Raw genomic sequence first — 7,321 nt, forward strand, 5'->3', positions numbered from 1 at the left:
AAGTCTAATTTCAATTCTGTTAATACTGAAATACGATATTTTCTTGCTATCTGTATGGTTGTCAATTAAGTTACTTGTTAACCAATGCCAATTCTAGCAATTCATGAGAGGGATATATAGCTTGTGGAATGATTCAGCCTGTAATAACTGTTCTTTTCACAGCTGGTGTGGATGGCTGCTCTTGTTTTTGGTGAACTATATTTTAGGAGACTGTTCTCTTCTTAATTTTCAATGTAAAAGGGCTTGTTAAATTTTAAGGTAGCTCACTGACAACCTGCTACTGCTAGAAGTTTTTATGATGGACTGGGGAGATGGGTATTTTGGTTTGCTGTTTGCATGTTTTCATTAAATAGTAACTGGAAAAGGACCTTGATTTTTAGCAGTGATGACTTTAAACCTATAAGGTTTGCCAAAAGATCATCCTGGATAAAATACTAGTATCTGCTTTTCTGAAATGCTTTCAAAGTTCAGCGCTAGAATTTTTCATCCATACAATTACAGTGTTGCACGGTTTCTCCAGTCCTCTGTAGGATAGAAGTTGTTATCCCATGGTATAGCTGGGGAAAGGCTCAAACGTGGGCCTAGCTGCAGGAGGAAAAAGAGGTTGCTTTGCATGAACTGGAGAGGGTAGAGGAATGACCTGCCCTTCAGGGGATGTAGCCATGAGAAAAATTCAGGAAATTGCTAGGTTGAAGTCCTGGAGGTTGGTCAAAGCAGAGGAAGCTGCTGTTTACCTGCTGTGATAAGAAAGTATTACTTGGTTGTTTCCCTTGTTTGAGGAGAAAATCCTCTTTGGCAAAAGGGCTCTCCAGCACAATTTCTATCCCATTTTTAAGTATTGATCTGAATTGTAGAGGTTAAATTAAGTTTCCAAGATGGCTTCCTAAGGAAGCAAATTTCAGGGTGTTGTGTTGTTCATATCTGCTTGTATATTTAAAGAAGCTACATCTGTTTTTCTAAAATCAGGGTGGTAATGGCATGTAATCTGAAGTTATTGCCTGCTGACTGGGGAAGCGGTATGCCTTACAGATGCTTCTGCTCTTGTGTTTTAGCTGTGAGGAAAGAGCTGCAGTCATGAAACATGTCATTTAGAAGACTTGTTTCCTTAACATGGGTGTCACTAGAACTCACTGCTTGTACCATAGAGCCCCTCCAAAATAGAACTGCTTGGTTTTCTATGGGGTTTTTTTTTAGTTGATTTTGTTTGTTTTCTTGGTGGTTTCTTTTTGATATGTGTTCATTTATTTGCTTGATATTAGGTGTAGAACTCAGATCTTGTGGTAGTTGCTCTAAGGGAGGCTGAGTCTGATGGCAAGCAGTTGTGAGGCAGTATTATTTTTGTTTGGTGTGGCTGCTCTCTTCAGCTACATCTGTACAGCCTCCCACAACGCACCGCTCCTGAACAGCCTCAGCAATGCTGCTGCTAGCTTGTTAGTGTTGCTTTCCCCAGATTACGACATTCACATCTTTGGTAATACAAGGAACTGTGTGAGAGATTGGTAATTTCCTACAGACTGCTCTTGAGTAGAAAAGTAGGAGCTGACTAATGTTAGTCACAGTACAATTTCACTTAATGGGTAGAGGTGAGCACCTAAGGATGCTTCTGTTTCCATCTGGCACGGCTCTGTCTGGAAGATCTGTAGGCTTGTTTCCGAAAACACATTTCCCAGGGCCCTGTATTGCATTTCTAATGAAATGCAACCATGACTTCCCTGAGGCAGCTACGCTGTGACAAAGTGGATCATGTCATTCCCCGCTGTTCAAGAAGCAGTTGATTGGCAGTTACAATCACTGATGTCATAGAGTGATGAGTAAGAAAATACTGAAAATGTACTGAAAGAATGTAAGAAAATACTGAAAATCCTTTTCTCTGATGTGTGCAATACTAATTTGCTTCCTCCAATTAAATCTTTTGCGATATTTAATTAGTTTTCTGAAGTGCCACTTCTATTTAACAATATAAGAAAGTAGGATGCAACTTGTGCTATTCTGAATTACAGTTTCCGGGGTTTTTTTTGCTTCAGGAAGTGCTGGATTCGGTCATTGCGGCCACTGAGAATGTCAGTATATCTCGTATGGAAAGACTATATGCTCTTCTTAGCCAATGCATTTACCGACATCGGGAAGATGATGACAAAACTGAATTAGTGAAGGTAAATTTTTTGTCTTGTAGCCCTTTCTGTCACATGCTACTATACATGTGTGTGCGTGTTATGTATATGTATGTGTGCACTGTGAACATCACGCTTGGCAATACTCTTTACAGCTCAGTTGCCTATTTCACAAGGTTTTCATTTCAGTCTGGAAGACAATTATCTGTATTGCAAAACCATTGTTGTACGTAGCATAATTGTTGCCAATTTCAGCAGGAAAAGGCTTAAAGACAATGGGTCCACCCACTCAGGCCTCTCAAACCAGTTAACCTCAGTCTGTCAACAGTCTTCTCCAGAAGCCTTTTGGGGGTGGGAGGCTGTGAAAGGAGGGTGCATTTCTCCCTGTGTCACTTCCTCTTTCTCCTGTTGCAGGCAGGCACACATGGTGATGCTTATATAGTTGTCAGTCCATTCTTGAGAAGAAATTAAGTATGAAGCATAACAAGAACTTGAGACTTTTTCTAGTCACACCAGACTTTCTTTTTAACTAGCATGGCCCAAGCATCTTTAATTTGACAAATAGAGAGTTTTCTGCCTATGACAGTTTGCTAGTGAGTCAAATTCTCTAATCTTTGCATTTAAGAGAGGATTTCTGAGTTGTCAGAACTAGGCAGAAATCTTCCACAGCCACCCATGGTCCCAGTTGGGCATTGCCAGTATTGAGGTCATTAAGATAGGTTGGATATCCAATCTTCAGCTTCAAGGCCCTCAAATCCATCTGTCTTTCAGATGCATTTGCCTGAGAATAGATAAAATTCCTTATGCTTCTGAGTCTGGCTTAAAAAAAATGAGCAAGCCTGTTCTCTTTGGCCCATGTCATCTCAATCTCTTCTTCCACGGCTGATAAAGTTAGAACAGACTCTGTTCTGATTGTGCAGGCCATTCCTAAAAAATGCACCCACCCTTCTCTCATCTAGCATAATGATTTGGTTTAGTATGAAAAGGGACCTATTTATGTTATCTCAGTGCTTTTGAGCTTTTTTGACTGGTCTTGATGTTTTGATTTGTTTTCTACTTCTACCTTGACCAAAAAACATCTTCTCTTCAGAGTACCCGCATGAGTTGGTCAGGAGCAACCTCTCCTGTATGAAGAGATAGACTTTAACAAGTACCTAATCAGAGTGCAGAAAAGAAGAGTCCCAGCTTTTAGCTGTGGCTCTCTGGGAGTTACTTCTTTTCTCATAGTCAAAACCATCCTTGATAAAGCTCCGTATCCCATAATACAGATTCCTCCAGTCTCTCTAGCCTACTCTGTATTTTGGGTGCCTAAGGATTTGTTTGAAGCTAAGGCATCTAGAAAGATGTGATAGCACATGTATTGGCTAAACATTACTAACAATTGTATGTATCAACAGACTTGATTTTTTTGATGAAGGAGCATACAGGGTTCTCTTGCTTGCATTCACTTGTGACTCCTAATTTGTCTTTTTTTTTTTTTTTTTTCTTGTTAGGCAATGAAGAAAGAAATTGCAACACTATCTGTGATACATGATTTCAGTATATTCTAATGTTGATGTACTTCTCCCAAATGGAAAAATTATGTTTAATGTCTCAGTAATTGCAGCAACTATAGAACAAAGAACAGAAGAAAGATACTTCTTTTACCATATGAAGGAAACCAGACATAACCTCCACTCTGACTATGGATCATCCCCTTGCACACTGGGTGAAAGAGCCCCTTTCAAGACAACCATGTTTTCTTTCCATGGAAACAGCATAAAATTCTTCTAGAGGGTACTGATTCTGACTCCTGATGTTGTCACAAAGCTTCCAAATATTTTTGTCACTCTAAGACGTGGGAACTGATTTTTTTTTTTCCTTTAACTTCTTCCTCTAATTTCTAGTGAAGAGAAGTGGGCTGGGAGGTTCTGGGTTCTGCATTTTGGACACAGCAAGCTTGTTTGTGTGTACAGACTGGAGAATGAGATGCTGGAAACCAGAAAGACCTGGATCCTGGCTGATGGTTGAATCTGTGTCAGCAGAGCCCTGGCAGCCAGGAGAGCCAGCTGTGTCCTGGGGGCATCAGGCACAGCATCACCAACAGGGCAAGGGTGGGGATTGTCCTGCTCTGTTCTGAGCGGAGGCCGCCTCATCTTGAGTCGTGTGTGCAGTGTTGGGCCCCTCAATATAAAGAAGACTATTATAAAGTGCGTAAGAACTATTATAAAATGTCCAAAGGAGGGCAACGAGGATGGTGAGGGGCCTTGAGGGGATGCCATATGTGGAGTGGCTGAGGACACTTGGTCTGTCCAGCCTGGAGGAGATTGAAGGGAGACCTCACTGCAAGTACAAGTTCCTTGTGAGGGGAAGAGGAGGGGCAGGCACTGATCTCTCCTCTATGGTGACCAGTGACAGAACCTGAAGGAATGGCCTGAAGCTGTGTCAGGGTAGGTTTAGATTGGATATTAGAAAAAGTTCCTCCACACAGAGGGTGGTTGGGCACTGGAATGGGCCCCCCATGGACGTTGTCACAGCACCAAGCCTGACAGAGTTCAAGAAGAGTTTGGACAATGCTCTCACGCCTGTGGTGGGATTCTTGGGGCTGTCTTGTCCAAGGCCAGCAGTTGGACTTGGTCATCCTTGTGAGTCCCTTCCAAGTCAGAATATTCTATGATTCTGTGAGAGGCCAGTACTGAGATCAGCTCATTATGCTAGTACTCCCAGTTGTGGCACAGGCTGGCAGAGGATGTCTGCTTGTGACTCTGGCTACCCTGTTGCCTCACAGGGGTGAGGGAGGCACTCACCTGCCCCATCCTTGTCCACCAGCAGCCTTTAACAACAGCAGCTGGTGCAGGCATGGGCAGGATGGGACCACAACATTGCCTTGCAGGTGGCCAGCACAGGGGTGTTGGAAGTAGATGATCTTAAGGGTCCTTTCCAACCCAAACTGTTCCATGGAATGCGTGGCCAACTGTATATGTATGCACGTGAATATGTATGTATAGATAAGGTATATACATGTGCTCTCTCTACATCTGCCTACTGAGAATAAAGATTTTGCATGCTTATCAGGTGAGTATTAACTATTAATATTTCATAAACTAAATTTTTTTTTTACAATTATTTTCTGGACTTTAGAAGGAAATAGATAAGGGGAGATAAAGGATATGAGTATAGCACATGGGTAGTCTGAACCTGACTTTAAATAGGCCTGACAGAACTCTGTGCTGTAATGCAGAGCTTCTTCAGCAGGCATAATAGACTATAAAGATTTTAGTCTGCAACAGTGTTAGATTAAGTAAATTTTTATGTATATCTTGGAAAATATGCCCTGATCCAGTGCAATTTCTTACTTATCACTGTTTTGCACTGTTGCTACAAATGTGTTTTGGAATACATTCTAGCATCTCAGGAGTTTCATTCTCCCCCAGGATTCTCCATTGTTTTTGAGGTTTTTTTTCCCTGGAAACACTACAAATTGCAGCAGTTTTATTTCTTTGTTCTGAAGACTTCCTTTCCTTCTACATATCTGCATGAATTGGTCTTCTATTATTTTCATCTTGCCTCAAGTAGAATCAAGAATCCTATTAAAAAGTACTTACCAGAGAAGCCAGGAAGGTGGAAAAAAAGAAGTCATGCATTGAAAAGGGACTCCAAGGTCCTGTATGAAAGTTTTTGCATTGTTAGTCCAGTTTAGCCCTTTAGCTGCCTTTTCTGCCAGAAGGCACACTTTCAAAGCTGATGAGCTTTTTCAGGTGTGTTGTATTACAATATTTTGTTGCATGACAGAGCTACTTCTTGGCTCACAAACTGTAATTCTTCCTAGTTGTGACAGCACAAGTTGGTGGGGTTTTTTGTTGTGGTTTTTTTTTTTTTTTTTTTTTTTTTAATATTACTGGAAGTGCTGAGCTGTCAAACAAATTGAACCAGTGGACTTTAGAATGAGATATATTAAAATTCTCACAACCATGAAACATACATTTAGTTATAATAGAGATTATATAGTATTATATGCAGTTACTTTGGAACAAAGGGGAAGGAAATTGTCTAATACTCTTGATATATGTGTAATCAGCTTAAATGCTCTGCTGTAATCATCTTTTCATATTAGTCAATAGCAATAGTTATGAGACATAGAATGATGGAAAACTGAAAGTAACAGAACTCAAAAATTCTCTAAAAATAATATTACTGCAATTATTCATCATATATAGAAATACAGGACAGACCAGACTTCTGGTAGAATACTGACTAAAATAACAGATTTTGGAAAATCACATCTGCCTAGAAACTACTGGCAGTACATTTCCATTTGGTGAAGGATTTTAGTTACAAGTATGCCAAGATTATGCAAGGATAATACCACGCAGACATTTCACAGATTTATGGATGTTGTTCCTGAGCCAATAATACAGAAATAATTAGATGCAGTAAACTTCTGGGAAGACAAAAAGAAATGGGTGAGGCTGGTCTGCAATAGAAAATAGTTGTAGTTCTGAAACCATGTTCTGTCTTCCCTTGATCCTCTGGGCATGCAACTGCTGTGGTTTCAAACAGTTTGGACTTTACAAAAATGGCAAGGCTGAATCAATGACTCCCTTGTCACATTCACAGGCCATATGAGTGATGGGGCATTCCCATGGTGAGGTCTAAACTCAACATTTCTGTATTTCAACAGTCTCTTTGGGAGATCTGGAGGTCTCTGCCAAAGCACGTGGCCCCTTGGTGGATATTGTTTCTTCCAAGGGGACAGATTTCCTTATGGAACTCTGATCATTGGGAAGAATTTTCTGATTAATTGACTAGAGAAAGGAAAAGAGAATATGAGTCTAATTTCCTGGGACCTGATTAAGAGCAGGGTATTATCCAACATATCTATCCCATTTTGCCTTTTCTAACTTAGATTACTTGATTCAATATTAAAGATTTCAACTGCCTTCTTGTAAATAAGTGCATTTTATGGAATAAAATGAAGGAGCAATTTAAAAATAAATTAAAGGCTAAATTTCCCCTGTTGAGGGTACTACTGGCACTTGTAAGATATTTGGATGACTTCTGAAGCCTAAACTATAGATCTTTTTGTATGCTTTAAATACTAGACACATTAATGGCTCATTAAGCTAATATATGTATGAAAGAATAAAGGCTGCATTATTCTTAGTTAACGTAATGTAGCTTTAGAGACAAATGTATTACAGTATTCAATATTATGAACTCCGCAGGGTCTC

Source organism: Hirundo rustica, chromosome 1, assembly GCF_015227805.2.
Source record: "Hirundo rustica isolate bHirRus1 chromosome 1, bHirRus1.pri.v3, whole genome shotgun sequence".
NCBI classification, from domain to species: Eukaryota; Metazoa; Chordata; class Aves; order Passeriformes; family Hirundinidae; genus Hirundo; species Hirundo rustica.